The sequence below is a fragment of the Mus musculus genome, chromosome 3 (assembly GCF_000001635.26).
Source record: "Mus musculus strain C57BL/6J chromosome 3, GRCm38.p6 C57BL/6J".
Classification (NCBI taxonomy): Eukaryota; Metazoa; Chordata; class Mammalia; order Rodentia; family Muridae; genus Mus; species Mus musculus.
This window is the reverse complement of record NC_000069.6, coordinates 129,938,274-129,958,846: the sequence shown is the minus strand read 5'-3', so window position 1 is coordinate 129,958,846 and position 20,573 is coordinate 129,938,274. Positions and strand designations below refer to the sequence as shown.

Here is a 20,573-nt window from a genome sequence, read left to right as displayed (position 1 = left end):
GGTAAGTGAGAAGACAAAGGAGACATCATGAAGTCATGGTCACTGCCCATGGAACTAGAATAACAGGAACTGTTAATATGGAACAAGGTGACGAATGTGAAGCTGAGTATAAACCTCAACCATTTTCTGTGTTTAGGCTCCAGTGCCCAAAAGGTATGAAATTAAAAAAAAAAGTGAGTTGATTATGATTGACATGTAAGGTAAGCTATTGTTTTGAGTCAAGACAATAAGCTGTCATGTGATAAATTCTAATTCTTTAGGGCAAAGTGAAGTGATTTGATGAACCAAACAGTGTTGTTGAAAGGCAGGGCCTTGGGTCTTCACTCCCATAGATTTCTCATCAGCAAGGTCATTAAACCATGGAAGAGACAGATAAAACAAAACCACTCCCCCTTAGTGTTTTTGGTTAAGAGTGAAGCACTGTTAAAAACAGCTAAAGTGTTGTTAATGATGGGACTTGATTGTAAGGACCACTATGAATGTTGACTGATCCTTAAAGGTGGCCAAGGTCCCAAGAGCCAGGGAGTTTGACTCCTTAGTTGAGAACTGGTAACCCATCCCCAGCACCTGTGCTGCTCTGAATGAAGGACTATCAGCCCAGCAAGGCGGCCTTCACGCCAGCCTAGCTACTCGGAATGCTACAGAGCTGCTTAAGAATGATACACCACTCTGGGCAGTAGTGGTTCACGCCTTTAATCCCAGCACTTGGGAGGCAGAGGCAGGTGGATTTCTGAGTTTGAGGCCACCCTGGTCTACAGAGTGAGTTCCAGGACAGCCAGGGCTACACAGAGAAACCTTGTTGGGGAGAAGGAAAGAGAGAAAGAAAGAGAGAAAGAGAGAAAAAGAGAAAGAGAGTGAGAGAGAAAGAGAGAGAGAGAGAGAGAGAGAGAGAGAGAGAGAGAGAGAGAGAGAGAAAGGAAGCAAGCTACACCCACAGCAGTTGCTGGCTCCAAACCACTCCACTCTAAAAGGTACTTTCCTAACCAGTACTGTTTCAAATAGCTTGCTGTCACAAACCTTGGGGGAACTCTAGGAAAGATTTTAACTCAAGTTAGAGAGAGAAAGAGAGAAGCACTGCGTACTGATGGCCCAGTCCGTGACTTGTGACTGGTACAAGCATACACCTTCGTTTGTGTGAAGGTCACTATGATTGGTGTTAGTGAACTTACCCATATTTTTGCTTTATTTAAGGATGCTGTTTCGCTCAGTCTTTCCAGTTTGGAAACACTCTCTAGTGCTGTTCCTTGGTATTGCAAGATGGGCTTAATGAAAGTTCTTTTCTGTAGTGAAGGAGTGGAGGAGAGAAAGAGGCAGAGACGGGGGGGGGGGGGGGGGGGGGGGAGAGACACGGGACGACAGGGGGCCTGGGGCAGGGGCAGGAGCAGGGGCAGAGGCAGGCAGGGCAGAGACAGACTGGGCCTTGCATGGGCTTTTGAAACCTCAAAGCCCACTCCCAATATACTTTTCCAACAAGGCCACACCTCCTAATCCTTCTAATCCTTCTTAAAGAGTGCCACACCCTAATGACCAAGCATTCAAATATATGTGCCTATGGGGGTCACTCTTATTCACACCACCACACCCTGACTTAAAACAACAGTAACAACAAAAACCAAGCCTCAACTATTTAACAACAACAACAAAATCAATAGTAACAAAACTGTTTGGTGTTACGACATTTGTTTTTATTTCCAGTGTGCTATTGAGCCCAGGGCCTTGAGAAACGTCTGTGTTCTTAACGCCATGGTTTTTCTCTCTTGTGAAATGGTTCTGAGCTTTAAAAATGGATCAAGCAGTAGCTCTGCTCTTCACCTTCAGGAAGGCACTCAGGAGCCCACAGTGATATTTTGCTCTGTTGACCACAGTCATCTTCCAAAGTCAAAAACACCCAGGGCTTTAGTTTTGCAGGGTAATGTGGGCCAGGCCTTGGGGTGTTACATGTCGCTTGAGCTCATATTCCATTGAATATTTCATTGAAGGTGACACGTGGCTGCATTTAGAATAAAGGGCTAAGTGGTGCAGTCCTGACCAGGAGCCACATTCCAGCTAAACCTGACTACCCTGGAAGAAGGAAGAACAGAGTCTAATGGAAATTTAGTGATATTTCCCACGATTCTGTTCGTCGGGAACAAGGTAACTTTGTTTCTTGGGGTGCTGACTGAGTTGCCAAGCACCCCAGGGGTTCCTCTGCAGGAAACAGTAACAGGAAACACGACTTCTTCTTGAACAATTAAAAGTGAATTGTGGGGAGTCAGCACTTTTAATTTGTTTGCAACAGGACCATTTGACACCTTGCTGGGTTCATTATAAGCAGCCCTCCAGGCAGAAACTTAATAGGAAAGGGCGAAGTCTTCCCAGTACACTCTGAGCTAAAGAAGAGAGAGAAGCATTATAATAGTTGGCGTCAGCATTGAGGCCAGAATTCTCATCTCTGAGAGGACACTTGATAAGGAGAAGAAAAGGCAGCCGCGCAAAGATGCCCAGAGTGCAGTTTCACAGAATGATTTCCTTTAGAAGGCATTGTGACTAGCAGCTGTGTGACAGTAGTCAATGCTAGAGCAATGTCACGGATTTCTAGCATACAAGTTTATGATGTTTCATTAGCTTGGCGTGATATGGCTCCCCCTCTCCAGGCTGCGATTCCATTCATCCACTATCATGGCACATTTGTACAATGTTGGAAAACAAACCCATGTCTCTATCCACTGAGTTACATCCCCAACTCAAGATATTTATGTTCAAATATCTGAGAGAATATCCTGTGAAAGAGTATTCCTCTTGAAAACGTTGTGTCTAACCACCGAAACGCCTCTCAAGACTGGGGAGAACGGGTAGGCCGAGTTCAATCCAGTTTAAGAGTCTGTTTATACCTATTTTGGCTCTTTTATGCTACTCATATTACAGGTTCTGTGTCATTAGGGGGACTCAGGCAGAAGCTGTGGATATCACTAGCACGGCAGGAAGAGAAGCCATCAACATTCACACCTGAAGGAAGGGCCTAAGTAAATACCCCAGAACCAGGAAGCAAAACCAATTTGTTTCTCAAGGTTCTCCCCAGTATCCTCTGTTAAAAACAAAACTTAGCTATTCAGTAGAGGAAAAGCAGGTAAAGACTCAGAGATCCATTTAGACAAGCAATCCCACCGGGTAAATTTGGAGCAGACAGGCGGTGTGTCGAGAATCACCATAGGCAGACCAGACTGCCCTTGTGCTCCACTGAAGGTAGCAGCTTCCTTCGAACATGGCTAAGCTGTCTAGGCCAAGGGAATAAGCGAGGTGGGACCATAACGTGGTTAAGGCACTGCTAAAGAGGTATCTGCCTACCAGAGCAGGAAACAAGGAAGAAGCACATGGCTAGCCCATGACCCTGGGATACAGCTCAAAAGTGGCCTGGATGAGACCCAGAGATCCACAACAGCATGTGAGCCTTGTAAGCACGAAGGGGCATCAGAATGAAGACTCAGAGAATGGGGTAAATATTGAAAAGCCAAGAGGTTGGCTTGTGTAGGGGAATCTAGAATAGGATCCTTAATTCTCAAGATTTCCCTTATTTTTCATGTTCCCTGTGGTCCTTAGACCTCTGATGTCCATCAAAAAGTTTGAATTCACTGAAATTTTACTCTCATCTCTCTCTGTCCAGCCCTTACTATCTCTCTTATTGTCCAAGAAAAAGCTTTAGGTTGTTCTTGTGGGTTAAGTATTTTGTGGGGATAGGTTTGTTTGGGACCTTTTTATTTCTATGAAATCATTTATCTCCTCAGAACACCTGGGTTTAGAAGGCTATAAGGTTTTGCCTGGAGGCAACACAACCTTGATGCGTGTAGCTGTTGCTTAAGCTGCTCTGCTATCAGCTTGAAACCTGGCTTGTCTATGAAGACACATTAAATTCGTTTATTCTACTTAGTGACACTGTGCTGCCACTTAATTAGTGGAGCTGGAATGTCTGCCAGTGACTAAGCAATCAACAGCCGTTGCAAAGCCTGCAATTATGAGGAAACATAAAAATCAAATCTCTCTTAGAAATTACATGGCCTGAATGTACCTTTCATACCGAACTAGAGAGAAATATCTTAATATTTATACTAATTTGCTTAAACCCATTAGACAACAATCTTCCACAGGCAAAACATTAAAATTATTAATATTTTCCCATAGTTTATTATTTATTATTAATAGTTTCCCATAGTGAGTTTCTTAGCTGTGAAAATCTTTTTTTTTTTTTTTCAAGACAGGGTTTCTCTGTGTAGCCCTGGTTGTCCTGGAACTCACTCTGTAGACCAAACTGGCCTCGAACTCAGAAATCTGCCTGCCTCTGCCTCCCAAGTGCTGGGATTAAGGGCGTGCGCCACCACCGCCAGCAGCTGTGAAATTCAAGACAACAACTTTGATGTCTGCGCTTGCCATCTTGCTTCTCAGGGACTGTCCATCGTTCTATCTGCATGGTCCAGCATCTTGCCTACATAGCTCAGGGATTGGCCATCTTAGTGGGAAACAAGCTTTACTGCACTTGCCATCTAACTTGGAACTTAGACTTGAGTCTGGGACACCCAGCTCTATCAACTGTACTTGGAGCTGGTGGGTAGTGACTGTTGCCTACTTGAAGCAGTGAAATCAGGTTCTGGTCCTAAGCAAGGTGATGCTTATGTGAAAAATACAGATAAAGAGAATTTTCTACTCTCAGCATCATGCTCCAGTCTCTGATTCATGAGGCTGATTCATAGTCTATTGTATTCGCGATGCTTCATTGAATCATCTGTTTAGTTCCTCTGAGACATTCTTGTGTCCTTAGAACACAATTCTGTTCTTGATTGAGCCAATTCATGGAGATATTTGTTCCTTCGTCTAAGCAGTAAGTATGTAGGAAGTCATTCCAACCTAGAGGAAAACATCAAGATCTTAGGAGAGAAATGGACAGGGGGCATGAGTGATTCTCAAAAAATGAAATACGACTAAATATGGAACAAGTCAGCCTCATTAGTAGCCAAAGAAGTAGATATATGGGACTGAGACAAATATTTTCTTTTTGGAAAAAAAGGAATAAATTGGCCAACACAAAGATAACACTTGTATCTTTTGTTTTGCTGTGATAAATACCATGGGGGAAAAAAAAGCAAGTTGAAAAAAAAGGGGGGGACGGTTTATTTGGCTTATGAAAAGCAAGTTAGAAAAAAAAGGGGTCGATTTGGCTCATGGTTCAAACAGGACAGATTCTGTTATGGTGGAGAAGGCGTAGCAAGAGTCAGGGAAAATATGGCCGAAGGAATAGAATGCAGGTTGATCACATTTGCATCCACACAGGAAGCAGAGAACAGGAACTGAAGCAAAGTCCCCAGCGACATACTTCCTCCAGCAGGGTTCCACCTCCTCAAGGTTTCACAACACCCCAAGCATGGCTGCCAACTGAGGAACAAGTATTTAAATACTATGGGAGCCTGTGAGGGACAATATTCATTCAAACCACCACAACACTCAAAGCCTAAAGCAAAGCATGAGGGTGGAAAGCTACAGTGTAACTCTTGGTCCCTACAGGAAACATATGGCCCATTCAGCTTATCATAAACAGGGGTGGGGGGGTGGGGGGTGTGTTTAAAAAAAGGAAGCATTCTCCTGGTGTGATTGCAGGGAAGTCAGTAGGGATGATGCGGTAACCCTCAATTAGTCCTAGCTGTGAGGGGCAAGGAGGAGTTGTGGACCACAGCTCTGACCTAAGGGCAAGCACTTCCCTTAAAGGTTAACATTCCAAAACCACATTCAAACTGAAATTGCAACATTCTAGAGATTCAATGAAGGAACAAACTTTCCAAGTCAAACTCATATTCATCCTATGAATTTTGAATATCAGCAGTCATTGAATTTAGAACTCTTTGTTTTAATTAATAATAACGCATAATAAGCACAGCCCATCCTCCACACATGCCAACCAGCACTGAAAGCTTTTTCCACTCAGTCCCCCACCACTGTACTAGGAGAGTGCAACTCTTATGCCATCAATAGCATCAATAGCAGCTGAGACATAAGCCCGCCCTTGGCCTCTAAGATGAGCACCCCAACAGCTAGTCTATGTTGCTGTAGAGGGCTGGCTCTTCTTTTTAGACTTTGATTAATCTGAATGACCTGAAAGCTTCAACTACTGCTAAAATGTCATTGTTCCATGGTCTGAAATGGAGGCTTGAATTCTCTAAGAGATATGCAATGTAATGATCTTCACAAGATGGCTCGGTTTGCAACTTTTGCCAATTTGACCCAGGCTAGCATCATCTGAGAAGAGGGACGTTCAGCTGAAACAAATCTTCTATCAGACTGGCCTATAGACAAGTCTATGGGGGGTATTTTCTCTCTCCCTCCCTCCCTCCTTCCCTCCCTCCCTCTTCCTCTCCCCCTCCCTCCCCTCCTTATCTTCCTCCCTCCTTTCCTTCCTTCCTTCCTTCCTTCCTTCCTTCCTTCCTTCCTTCCTTCCTTCCTTCCTTCCTTCCTTCCTTCCTTCCTCCTGGGAACTAAAGTTTAAGATAGTTTCTAGCCATGTTCCACCCTGTGGATGCTTAGAACAGAACTCGGGTCCTCTGCAAAAGTACCAAGTGCTTTTAACCATTGGGCCAACTCCCCAACCTTTGTGGAGCATTTTCTGGTTAATGATTGAGAGAGGAGGATTCAGACCATCATAAGTAGTGCCGGTGGTATTGGAATATATATATGTATATGTATTATATATGATATATCATCCATATTATAATATATAATATAATGTGTACACACAATATATTATATAAAGCAGTTTGAGCAAGCCATGAGGAGCAAGCCAGTAAACACCATTCTCTGTGGTTTCACTTCAGTTCCTGCCTCTAGTTCTCTGCTCTGAGTTTCTGACCTGACTTACCTGAGGGACAGTGATTTGGAAGTGTAAGCCAAATCAACCCTTCCCTTCACAATTACCTTTGGTCATGGTATTTATCACAGCAACAGAAACCTAACCAATCAATGACCTAGCCAAACTCCTTTCATACTTAGGATAGGAAAGTTTGACATTTCCTCAGCTTTTATAGACTTTCACATGAACAATAAAGAAACTGTTGGATAAAACTCCAAACAAACTTTACATTTATCTCCAAGAGAAGCAAGCATTTGCCCTTACAAAGGAAGAAATTACTTAATTTATTGAGATTTAATTTTTCATAAAATCAGTTTTAAGTGGGACTTGTCTAAGAATATTGGGCTAGCTTGGCATAGTGGCACATGCCTGTAATCCTAGGACTCAGGAGATAGAGGCAGGTGGCTCTCTGAGTTTTAAGCCAGCCTGGTCTACACAGCAAGTTCCAGGACAGCCAAGGCTATACCAACCCAGTGTGTTTGGGTCAGTATTGTGTTCATAACAAAACTGCAATTAACCCAGTATACAGTTTTCTTCTCTGTCCCTTAATCCAGTCTCCCTTTGCTCCAAAGAAAACAGTCTAATCTTAAAATTTTAAAACTAATCTATTCTACTCTACTTATTTAAATTATTCATGTGCATCTCTGTACATGAATATACGCGCTCTCAGAGACCAGCATGGGTTCTGGGAAGAAAACTGGGCTTCTCTGGAAAAGCAGCAAGTACTTTTAACTGCTGAGCCGTCTCTCCGGGTGAGAGTTATCCTTAGTGCCTACACAGTGACATATAGTACCACAGTTGAAGGTCAATCACTGGAGGGAAATGCTATAACTTAGGATGGTTTGTTACCACTTTCTGTATACACGAACTCTTCCACCATGTAGAGGCAGGGTAGGTATGTCTTGGTCTAGCTAGCCATTGTACTGCATACTCTGTCGCTAGCTCCAGGTCCCTAGCTGATTCTCTGTCTCTGCCTCCCATCCACAGATGTGTGCCACTGCATCTGGCTTTTACATACCTTTTCTGGGAACTGAATTCGGGTCATCAGGCTTGCATAGCATGCACTTTTACTCAATGAACATTAATCCGGTGATCCTTCACACGGCTCTGACCTCAGAGGAAGCCTTTTGGTTTTCTTTCCCTAACCTAAGTGAACTGAGGAGTTCTTGGTTGCTTCCTGGTGAGTCTTCCTCCAAACATGCTTGTTTGATCTGGGGTCTGCTGTTTCCTACTGTCTTCACAAAGGTGGAGTGGGTTTGAAATGTTTGACCACTTGTGAAGGCCAGTGAGATGCTTATGAACTGTAGAGTGGTGAGCTCTTGGCTCCACTAACTGATGCAGAGATGGTACAAAGAAAGTCCCCAGGATCGTTCCATCCCATCAGTAAGAATGGGAAAATAATATGTTCTATTCATCTAGTATAGAAGAAAGGCAGCCTCCACCCCGTCCTTCCAAAATGAGCAGGAAAATTTTTGCCCTTCAGTGAGATACATACTAACTACATACTAACTAACTAGATTCATACTAACTTTAATTTTTTATTAATTTTAATTATGAGTTTCATACATTCATATGATAAACTTTAGTCATTTCATCCCATCCCCTCCCCTTCTTTGACTCCTCTCTCTCTCCCTCCCTCCCTCTCTCTCTCCCCTCTCTCTCTCCCTCTCTCTCTTTCTCTCTCTCTTTCTCTCTCTCTCTCTCTCTCCCTTCCTCCCTCCCTCCCTCTCTCTCTCCCCTCTCTTTGTCCCCCCCCTCTCTCTCTCACACACACACACACACACACACACACACTTGACTAGACAGAGAAAAAAAAAGAAACTCAGTTGCTTAGATCTCCTACAGGTGAATGCTTCCCACAATGAGAGCCAAGCTTCACTGGAGCCAGGAGTCTAGGCCCTGAGTTTATTTTTCTCTCTGTTAAATGAAGAAGGCTGGTTATTTGATGGCTATTGCTTTTTATTGGTATGGCTCATTGTTGAGAAAGAGCAGCAGATGGCAAACTGGGGCATTTTTCGGTTTCACTGCTAGCTGGAACTATAAGAAGAAAATTAAGCCTGGTGATTGTGTTGTATTGAAGAAGCCATTAAAGTAAAGACTATTCTGAAATACAAGTTCTCCGTCCCCTCCACGGTACACGGGGCAGGAAACATTGAGCAGAGCTCATTTGAAAGGGACTTCTCGCTCATTGTGTTGCTCTTGTGATGTATTTGTAACCAGATACCATGGGTAGGGTGGGCTAGAACCTGGCATTTAGTTCTGATTCCTAGGGGCTGGCACTAGTACCAGGCATGATTGAGGGTACCCTGCTTGGCTTGACAATGACACTTCCCTGTTACAGTTTTTCATTTCCAAAGGGGAAGTTCTGGTGTGTCTATTCATTTAAAGGAACCAGTCCAGTCATGGAGCCCTACCCTATGACCTCATCTAAACCTAATCCCTCTCATAACCATTACTGTGAGTGTGTCATTTCACGGGGAACTAGTGCTTCAACATGCAGTACAGAAGAGAGGATACAACCATTTGGTCTCTAACAGAGGGATGGATGATGACTTCTGATGAAAGATGGCAGGTCCTAGAATGCCCAAAATCAACCTGTAAGCCCCACCTTCCCGAGGACCACGTGACTTCCTGGAATGCTGGGAGTTGTAGTTCTTAAAATATAACAAAGACTCACGAGAAAGCACATGGCTTGTCTTTTTTGTGTGCATATTTTTGTATCTTATTTTTGTATTGCTATGCTATTGAATTCTTTTACTTTAATTCGCATTTGTTTGAACTCATGGATGAAGAACTTGTAGATAAGAAGACCAACTGTATTTATAGTGTACAACATGGTATTTACACACATACACTATGAGACAGTTAAGTCACACTAGTAAGCATATCTATTACTTCATTATCATCGTTATATAAGAACATTTAAGTTAGCCTAACCATCATGCTGTACTATATTCAGTCCTTAATTGGCAGATTTGGTTTTGTTTCTTCATTATTTTTTTCTAATTAGATATTTTCTTTATTTACATTTCAAATGTTATCCTCTTTCCTAGTTTCCCCTCTGAAAACCCCCTATCCCTTCCCTAGGCTGGTCTTCATAAACCCTCTCAACACATGTCTTGAGGCCATTGAGCTGGGAAATTTTACAGAATGATCCTGACCAAAGTCTATCTTTGGTCAGTATTTAATATTTAATAAAGTTTGCTTCAAATTTGGCCCAAAATAGTGGAATTGGTTTTTCTCTGGTGAATCTCAGGATTAATAATCCAACAAATACAGGACCACTTCCTCCCTGCAGTTCTTACACAACAGAAGAAAAGAAGTAAAAAGAGGAAGAGAAACAGTGGGGAAACATTGGAGCTGAGAGATGAACAGCCCACAGGTCCTTGCCGCTTGGGTCTCTCCAGCAAGGCAGCACAGTTCTCCAAACAACCTTCAGGCAGCAAACAGAGGGAGTCTGTCAGCAGACAGCCACTTTCCATTTGTTGGAAGGAAGTCAGAGGAACCCACCCACACCAACCGGAACAGAGAGCACACGAGCGAGTGGGCACAGCGGTGTAATGGGCCTGGCAGAAATGAGAATCTTCTGCAGAGACACTTCTGTCTCTCTGTCAGATTGCTGAAACAATGAGCTCCACAGAAATGGAGATCTTCGTAGGAATCTCATTCTGGGAGAAGGAAAAGGTGCCAGCCACAGGGACAATCTTTTATCTCCTGGAAAGAGATAGACACAGATCTAACAACTTGTCAGACCCCCTTGTGGGCTGACATTGAAGCCAGGTAATGATGGCCAGTGGTGGGTAGGACCGCACTGCCACCAAGACTGCTTAGATCTGTCTATCCTTGGCCATCATTGAAACTTTGGTCTCACATCAGGATAGACTGGAGGGGGTGGAGGGAAGCATCTCATGGCTATCCTTGCTCATCTTCCCTCTGTGGCCACATTGAATAACTTTCCCATTTTCTGCTTTCTGCTTTAAATCTGTCTCTTTTAATCTGCTCCTTGGCGATGGGTGGCTTGAGATGACTTGAGGCAGAGGTTGTAGCCCCGAGTCTGACGCCATCAGGAGCCAGGTCACTGGGAGCTAAGTGTTTCCTTTCAGTCAGCATATTGATTGAAACTATTATAGATTCACAGACTGGTTGTAAGAGATTATATAGAGAGGCCAGGTGTACATGTTGCTCATTTCCTTCCAAAGTGACATTTTGCAAGACTGTAGAAATGATGTCACCACAGGGGTTGACACGGATAGATGTCACCAATGTTAGTGATGTTTCCCAACTTGTTTTTGTGAGCTTATTCCTATACTCCATGACATGTTCCTACAGCAAGGACAGTCTCAAGATGTTCCTGCATCAAAGATACTTCATGCTACAGGATTGTATTTGAAACTGCCTACAAGAGTGTGCCCCGAGATTCCTATCACTCTAATGTGCAAAACATGGGGCTAAGAATGTGGCTAAGTAGAACTGGATCAGTGTCCTTTAATACTTAGCCATAGGCTCAACCCCCAGCAACACAAACCAAGACACTTATAAATCTTTGGTTATACAAGTTCAAGGACAGCCGAAGTTAGGTGAGACCTGGTCTCAAGAAACCAAACCAATTGAAAAACACTAACTTGTATCCAATGCCCCCAAATTCTTTGTTTGTTTGTTTGTTTTCAAGGCAGGATTTCTCTATATAGCCCTGGCTGTCCTGGCACTCTGTAGACCAGGCTCACCTCAAACTCAGAAATCTGCCTACCTCTGCCTCCCAAGTGCTGGGATTAAAGGCATGCGCCACCACTGCCTAGCAACCCCCAAATTCTTATTCCACTTCACCATTATTACAGAATCCAGAATTGTATCACTGGATTCAGGCCAAGCCTTTAAGAACAGGGACCTGAGAAAAGTCCCTTTCCATCTATGGTTCTGTGGTATGGACGGAAGGTTTGGGTCCTTCTAAAATGTAGATGTTGAGACCCTAAACCCTGGGGTGCTACTTTAAGATGGGGCCTCTGGTAAATAACTAGGTCACTAGTGTACAGTCTTTCTGATTGGTCAGAGCCCTTAAAGGGAGAGACAAGGGATTGCTTGTTCTTCCTCCTCTCTGCCATGTGAGCCCAACCCCTAAAGAGCCTTCCCTAGAACCCTGCCATGTTGCTACTCTGTGGATTTCCCTGCCTCTTGAGCCCCAAGCAGTCAAGTTCAACATGTAAGCTACCATAGACAGTCATATCCTCCTGTTACAGCCGAGACAGATTATCAGCCCACTCCCTCCTCCCAGGTCCCAAGCTGCGATGGTTGTGTCATCGAGTTTCTTTATCCACTGTGCATCCATCTTCTGTGCCTGCCTGCCCTCCCTGTGGTCCTCAGCTACATCACCAGACAAGACAGCAACCTTATAGAGGCTGTTTAAGATGCTCTAACAGTTGTTCCAGGTCAAATCTCCATAATAAATCTTTATATTGTCTTCCATGAATGTCAAACACGTGCAGCTGTTTGCTTTTCTGCTTGAACCCAAGTGGTCTCTGTAACCACAGGGCAGATCAGTGCCCTTATCACCAAGCCACCAGGCAGTGCAAAGTCAACCGTCAATTGTACCCACAGGATTGAATGAAACCAGTACCACTCAAACCATGGGTTAAATTGTAGCCTATAAACAGGGTTGGCTGAAAACCCTGCTACACTCACAGAGCAGTGCCTTGCTCAGCCAGCATCACAGAAACTTCCTCTTGCAGCAGATGGGAACAAATACAGAAATCCACAGCTAAACAGTGCAGAGAATCAAAGAACTTGAACCGTCCAGTCTTAAATGGGACGTCTCCATCAAATCCCTCCCTTCAGGGCTCAGAAACTTTATGGGAGAGGAGATGGAAAGATTGTAGAGACAACGGGGATGGAAGGCATCACAGAAACAAGGCTGTCGTCTAGACACAACAGGACTGGTGCATGTATAAATTCAGAGACTGGCAGACTTTGACAGGATCAAAGCCAGATGGGGTCTCAGCCCTGAGAGGGGAAGTAAACACGACTCCCTGCCCCTATCCCTAACACAAGAGTTACCTCCAATTGGCAACTACCTGAAAAGAAAAAAGTTACGTTTTCTCCAACAAGGTCTCACTGGGTTTGCCAAGCCACTTAAGGGTAGGCCCCATGCCCAGCAGTAGATGGCCAACACAGATGGACTCAATGGCACTTTTAGAGTTTTTTCTCATGATGCTTTGTCCAAGCACTTTTTTTTTGCTTCTTCTTATGGTTTACTATTTTGTGCTTTTATGGGATTTGTATGTGTGCAACTGAGTGTGTGTGTGTGTGTGTGTGTGTGTGTGTGTGTGTATCTGTATGCATTTCTTGTGCTTGTTTTCTTTGGCTCTTTTTTTTTCCTTCTTTGTTATGGTTTCTTTTAGTTGCCTGCTTTCTAATGAGAGAAAGAAAGGTAGGGAGATGTAGAAGATCTGAGAGGAGTTGCTAGAGAGGAAAGTGTGGTCAGAATATACTGAAAGAAAAAAAAATCTATCTTCCTTTTTTTCTTAGATACTTTCTTTATTTACATTTCAAATGTTATCCCCTTTCCTAGTTTCCCCTCCGAAAATCCTCTATCCCCTTTCCCCTTCCCCTGCTCACCAACCCACCCACTCCTGCTTCCTGGCCCTGGCATTCCCCTACACGGGGACATAGAACCTTTACAGGACTAAGGGCCTCTCCTCCCATTGATGACCGACTAGGCCATCCTCTGCTACATATGCAGCTGAAGCCATGAATCCCAACATGTATGTATTTTCTTTGATTGGTGGTTTAGTCCCAGGGAGCTCTGAGGGTACTGGTTAGTTCATATGGTTGTTCTTCCTATGGGGCTGAAAAACATATTTTCACTAAAAATTAAAATATCTATACTTAAAAAAAGAGAACCCATTCCCCAGACCTTTAGGCTCCAGCTCTATTTTACACACTGGGCAAGTGCCCTCTGTCCCTCTTTTAAGGAACTCCAACATTTTATTTACATTCATTTATTGACACAATACATGGTTGAACTTATGTACTCCTTGGAAGACAGAAGACATAGTGAAAGCTGTACTCAGCCATCTTCATCCATATGGTCAGTGCCAGCTCCCTGGCTTATGTCTTCATACAGATTAGGGTCCTCTTATGGGGACTGTGACTAACTCGGACAGAAAGACTGAGAGTGCCGGTCCTGTATACGATTCTGAGAAATAAGCTTGTTGTAGATTTAAGTTTATGTGTGAGAGCTGGGCAAGCTAAAACAACCGCTCGTAGGTGATTTGGGGACAAGGACACTCCTTGGGGGAGAATAAGGGTATAGGCTTCTGTCCAAGGGTGCAATGGAGAAGAATCGCTATACATAGAGCTGAAGGTGGGGGAACTACTTTCACCTGCCGGTCTAATTAGTGTTGGCGACGAATGAGTGACAGATGTCATCCCCTGTGCACCAGCACAGCCACTTATAACAAGGAAAAGAAGCATCCCCAACATGAAACCTGTGACCCCAGGGTAGCCCACAGCCAAACATGTAAATTGTGAAAGGGAAAAATGCATGAAACGGTGAGCAACAGACGTGCTGTGCTGAATTCCCACTTGGCTCTGCAGGGTGAATCAAGGCACCAGCACTCTGACTCTTGCTCTCCCCTCAAGGGCCTAGCCCTAAACTGCCATTTAACTAACTTGTATCCTGACCCAGTAACTGGCTTGATTCAACAATAACTACTTCTTGCTGGAGAATTTCTATGTCGTCGTCGTCTTGCTTTATCTTAATAGTGGGACAAATTCTTTTGTCTCCATCCTGGATACTATTCTCACTATTCTCATTGGATAACCTTTGATTTTTAAGGTTCTAGAAAGTGCCACAGAGGGATTTTTCAGATTTAAAAAAAAAATCTCTAGTATGTGTTGGGGCTGTGTTGTCTGTGTTCTGTGGCTGGAGTCATTTACTGCCCATCAGAACAGCCGACTCTGAGGAAGTAACCACGCCCCAGATTTTATCATTTCCTCTTTCATCCAGCTCTGTCCTAGTTTAATTTGGACTTTTGAACAAGTGTGTCTCAGCCTGCCTCGCTGACTTGTGTGAGCATGCGTGTGTGTGTGTGTGTGTGTTTCAAAAGAACTGTAAATATATCTTTTTTCTTTAAAGCTCCTACAATTTCAATAAAGAAAAAAAAAGAGAGAGAAAAGAAAGAAAATCTGTACTAATTCTACCTTGTAGAAAATAACTGTGTGGGTATTTGGTATTTTCTTTCTAACCTTTTTTCTATCTTTAAACATGTTCATATGTAACATGTTCTTAAAACGTGCCAAAGTTGGGGATGGCAGCCAATGCCTGTAAGCCTAGAACTTGATAGGTGAAGGCAAGAGGATTAGGAATTCAAGGTCGTCTTTGGATACACAGGGATTTGTGAGCCAGCTTAGGCTACATGATACCCTGTCTCCAAAGAACTAAATAACAAGAACAAAACATGCCATGCACACACATGCACATATGCATACGTGCACACACACACACACACACAATAAAAAAGCAAAAGCATACCAAAGTTAAAAGTATAAAATTACTTTTTTTCTCCTTCCAAGAAATCAGGAACATGAAACAAAGTTGCAAATGATACACGAGATATGCAAAGTGAATATTCAGGGTTGTACTGACTTTTCTCTGATACTTACTGTACTTCTCTTGCTCCCCTTTGTCCTAATCATAGCATTATGATCTCTCTCATTTAATTCTTTTTATTGTTGAGGCAGGGGTCTTTCTATAGAGGTCTGCTAGCCTTGAACTTGCTATGCAGCCAGGAAGCTGCCCTGGAACTCAAAACCCTTGTTGTAGGCTCTACGTTTGGATAAACCCAAACTAAGACTTACCTAATAATTGTACCTGCCTGTTTCCCACTCTTTCTTCCTTTCCTCCCTCCCTCCTTCTTTTATTTAGTTGTTGTTGTTATTGTAAGACAAGGTCTTACTATATTACCCTACCTGTCTTGGAATTCACTATATAGACCAGGCTAGCTTTGAACTGAAAAGAAACCTGCCTGCCTCGGCCTCTCACTTGCTGGGACTAAAAATGTGTGCCTTTGTGTTGGTTGTTCTTCTGATTTTTTTTTTCCTTTGAGAGTCCAACTGTATTACCACACTGACCTATAATTTGCTCCGCAAACCAAAGTTGACTCTGAATTTGAAGCAGTTCTCCATTCCCTGCCTCCAAGTGCTGGGCGGGAGGTAGCTCGGTAGAGAATCCTGCACAGGGCTCTGGTTTTGATACCAATGCCTGAAAAATGCTTTTTAAGGCGATCGTTGAACTCATCCATAATTAGGTTTTGGATTTGTTTTAGTTACTGTTTCCAGGCAGAGACACCATGACCAAGCCAACTCTTATTAAAGAAGACATCTAACTGGGGGCTTGCTTACAGTTTAGATGGTTCATCCATTGTCACCATGGCTGAAAGCAGACAGACATAGCACTGGCACAGTAGCCGAGTGCTTTATATCCTGATCCACGGGCATCAGACACAGAGGGAGACATTAGGTCTGGCATGGGCTTTTGAAAGCTCAAAGCCCATCTCTAGTGACACACCCCCTGCAACAAGGCCAGGCCTCCTAATCCTTCCCAAACAGTTCTTCAACTGATATCTTAACAATGTAACGGATGTCTTAACAATGTAACTGATGTCTTAACAATGTAACTGATGTCTTAACAATGTAACTGATGTCTTAACAATGACTGAGCACTTTACATACCTGCTTGTCTAATGTCATGACATCTTTATGAAGTGGTCAGCATTTTCCCCTTCTGCAGATGATGACACATACCAGATCACACAGCCCTTCTGCATCAGTTTGGATTTCTGTGTGCTCTGCCTTCCAGGTCTTTGGAGCCCGATATTATTCCAGACATGTTTGGAGGCACTGCTGAGTGTATTCACAGTTAACCACCAGGCCCTGTGTTCCTCTGCTCCTTGCATAGAGCCTTACAGGTGGAAGACATATACCATGATTACCTGTGTGTTTAAGACCTGCCACCCCAAACCAGAACTTTCCAGAACATTCCTGTGCCTCACCAATCCAGGAAGAGTTTAGGAGTAAAGCTTGTCTATCTTCACGGTATTCTCAGGACAAGAAACCATTCATCATTGAATAGCATTAATTATGTATGGGTGGTTATGTATCTAAATCTTTATTGTAAGTTACACATTAGTACAATTTACACTTAGAATGTATTGTACATGTAACCTAAAGACCCCTTTAAATAAAATTAGGTAATTGACCTAATTAGCTATAACGGGAAAGGTAACCTGGAGAAGACTGTTTCTTGAGACCCTCCAGAGAAACAGGTGTAGTAGCTTTATATACATGCAAATTATAATTCAGTTTTGGTCATAACTGATTCTGTATGAGTGATTTCATGACAATACTACCTCCCAAGTGCTGAGTCCAGGGTTGAGCCACCATGCTCACCAGTGCCTTGTAATTAACGCAGGGTTTCCCTCCAAGTCCTTGAGAATTCTATCCAGTTGAGGGAAATTCACTCCAACTTTATGAGTCATGAGACCACAACTGGGAGAGATTGGATGATTTGCAGAAAGCAAAACTTTAACATCTTCTAGCTGCAAGCCATAGTAAACCTACCAGGTTAGGTGATTTTTTTTTCTTTGTTTTTCCACAAATACCAATAGATTGAATTGCTCAGGGAGGAAAAATGGGACAAAAGTGAAAGCTTGTGAGGTTGTGGTTGTAAGGGGTTCTAGACATGGTGGTGCACACTTGTAACCCCAATACTTGGGGGTGGAGACAGGAAGATCAGGAGTTCAAGGCCAGCCTCTGCTACACAGTGTCTTTGAGGCTAGCTTGGACTATGTAAGATCTTTTTCCAAAACAACAACAAATTAAAAACAAAAAGTGTATTTAATTCCATAACTATTCTAAATTATACAGTTGCCTGGAGTCTGAGTGATTCAGAGAGTTTCTATGACTCATTTTCTATCTTGAACCTGCTAGTATGACAAAAAGGTTCTTAATGTAGCTCTCTGTAATATACCACAGGGAAGTGTTAGAAGGCAGAGCCACTGAAGGCTATATAGCATCTGAAATGCTTAGAAGAGAAAGTACGCGGTTTTAAATTGTCAGTATAGAATGACAGAAGGGACAAAGCATAGACAATAGCTGTCCACAGAAGAAATAAAGCAAATTATATCCCCCAGGATTTTACATTATAGGCAAGTAAAGGGAAAAGCAAATAAAATACAGAATTGCCTTTTTGTACTTGTTCTTGCTTAATGACAAGTCACAAAATTATAATGTCCCCGTCAGAGTTACTGCCCAGTAATGGTTCAATCCCAGTGAAATGACACTAGTGAATAGATTTGTTACCTCTGATGGCTGACCCACGGGAATCATGAACATAAGTTACTGTAGGGACTCTATGGGTTTTATGACATCACTACACATATGTGTATGTTTTCCATCACAAAATGAATGTGTGCTTGTTGTGAAAAGAGAAAACTATAGACTACAGTGTTAGCAAGTGAGGACAAGTTTGTTCCCTATTTCTCCTCTTTTCACTTATGCTGTGGCAACTTGTAAGCTACTTTTGTAATCTGATCAAAAGCATCTACTAAAGGATAGAAGACCTGATGTTTCTGGAATTTGTAATAAAATATGTAAAAAAAAAAAACCATTTATTGATCTGAGAGAACACGAGAGAGGATTCAGGGTGAGGAGAGGGACCTCACTGTTTTGCAAAATTTGATTGTCCCATTGGATATAATCTTCCCTGAATGCATTGGTCCTTAGTACCAAATCTCACAAGACACTGAGTCTTAGTACTTTCCAGTTCTTTCATTTATAAAGAACATTCAAAACTGGCGTTCTGTGTTCTGTGATAAGGGCTGTCCTGAACGAAGCTCATATTCTGAGGCAGACAGTCTCAGCCCCCTGCTCAGATCTGCTGTCAGGGCCCAAAAGTGTTAAATGGAAAATTCCAGGAATAAACAGTTTATAAATTTTATACTGCAAGCCATTTGAGTAGCAATTGTATCTTCTTTTCTCACAGTTGTTTCTTCTAGAAAGTACACACACACACACACACACACACACACACACCCCACACACACACACCACACACACACACACACACACACACACACACACACACCACACACACACACACACACACACACACACACACACACACACACCACACACACACACACATGTGAAACTTAACACTTTTTAAACAGTGTTTTAAAAGCTTCACAACTTCCAATTGAAGTCTTTTACATTTATTTCAATGGATTTTATTTCAAAATCTTATTTTAAAATATTTTATAAGAAAGTTTTGTTGTTGTTGTTGTTTGGTTTTTTGTTTTTTGTTTTTGTTTTTTTGTTTTGGTTTTGGTTTTGGTTTTGGTTTTTCGAGACAGGGCTTCTCTGTATAACCCTGGCTATCCTGGAACTCACTTTGTAGACCAGGCTGGCCTCGAACTCAGAAATCCGCCTACCTCTGCCTCCCAAGTGTTGGGATTAAAGGAGTGCGCCACCATGCCTGGCGATAAGGAAGTTTTAAAAAGAATTAGTTGTATCATTAAATATGTCTGTGGAGAAATAAACATGAAACATTTAGGTGCTGGTTTGCAGGACTTAATTAGAGCTGTGACTGTATAATCCCCTGTGGCTCTCTGCCTCCCAGCATCTCAGACACTGGGCATCAAAGCATTGACGATGACTGGCTCAGCACCATCTGGTCAGACCTCTGAGTCTCAACTCCCTTCTTCCAGATCACCGTTGACAGTGATTGGCTTAAGTCACCAAGCACTGGGCCGTGTTCTCCTCTGGATCCCAGGGGAAGCTTTCCTTCGTCAATCGCTCCTTCCTGCTGCCTGATTATGCTTGGGACTTTTACTTAGTGCACATTCACGATGCAGTTACTCATGTCCCAACCCAACTGCTAGAAACAGTATCACAAAGGAGAATTCCAGTCTAGTTCTATAAGCCAGTCCTGATTTAACTGAGAGCCTTGCAGAACAACACTCGCACAGGAGCTGTGCGGTTCTATGGAAAGCTTGATGGCCTTTTGAAATGAAGCCAGAGCAAGGAAGAGACCAGGAACATTCCCGAAGTTTCCTTATGCCCATTCTGAAGTGGAACCATTCTCCTGCCTCCCCACATTATAGAGTACGTTCCTGTTTATTTGTTTCAATTAAGTGGAATCTTAATGAATGTAATATTTTGTATTTGTTTTTGTTACTTCATATTACATTGTGCGATTCACTCATACCATTGTATTAATATGTAACATAAATATATAATAATATATACTATATAAATAAAATATATCATGCTTTATTCACGGTACTAACAATGATTTGTATAATTTCTAGTTTTAAAATCTTATAAAAAGTGATATTACATACAGTAACACTTAACTATATCACATATATAGGATATATATATATATATATATTATCATATTTTATATCTGTTGTTTAAGCACATTCACAATGATTTTTTGGGGGGGTTACACTCAGGGGTTGCATTGTTGAGATTAGGATTTTGTGTATTTAGGGGATATTTAGATGAAAGCACAGAGAATCTTAGAAAATAAGGGAGTGTGGGACCTGGGCAACTACCTCCAAGGTTCTAGCTGTGTCTGTGCAGCTTAGAGAAAGGCTTCAGCCTGGTGATGCTTCCTCAGGCCAACAGCACAGCAGTGCGGCTGGGACCG

The 20,573-nt window shown here is 42.7% G+C and overlaps 1 protein-coding gene and 1 long non-coding RNA gene across 7 annotated transcripts in view; both read left to right on the top strand.

Moving 5' to 3' along the window:
• The window catches only part of Mcub (mitochondrial calcium uniporter dominant negative beta subunit), a 55,252-nt gene that overhangs the window by 11,365 nt on the left and 23,314 nt on the right, over positions 1–20,573 (top strand). The window lies entirely within an intron of this gene.
• Positions 11,658–12,329, top strand: Gm40151. Of its 2 annotated transcripts, none has more exons than XR_867640.1 (2): positions 11,658–11,784; positions 12,135–12,329. It is a non-coding gene; the product is annotated as a predicted gene, 40151 (long non-coding RNA). The 2 variants fall into 2 exon arrangements; XR_867639.1 differs by having other exon boundaries at positions 11,658–12,062.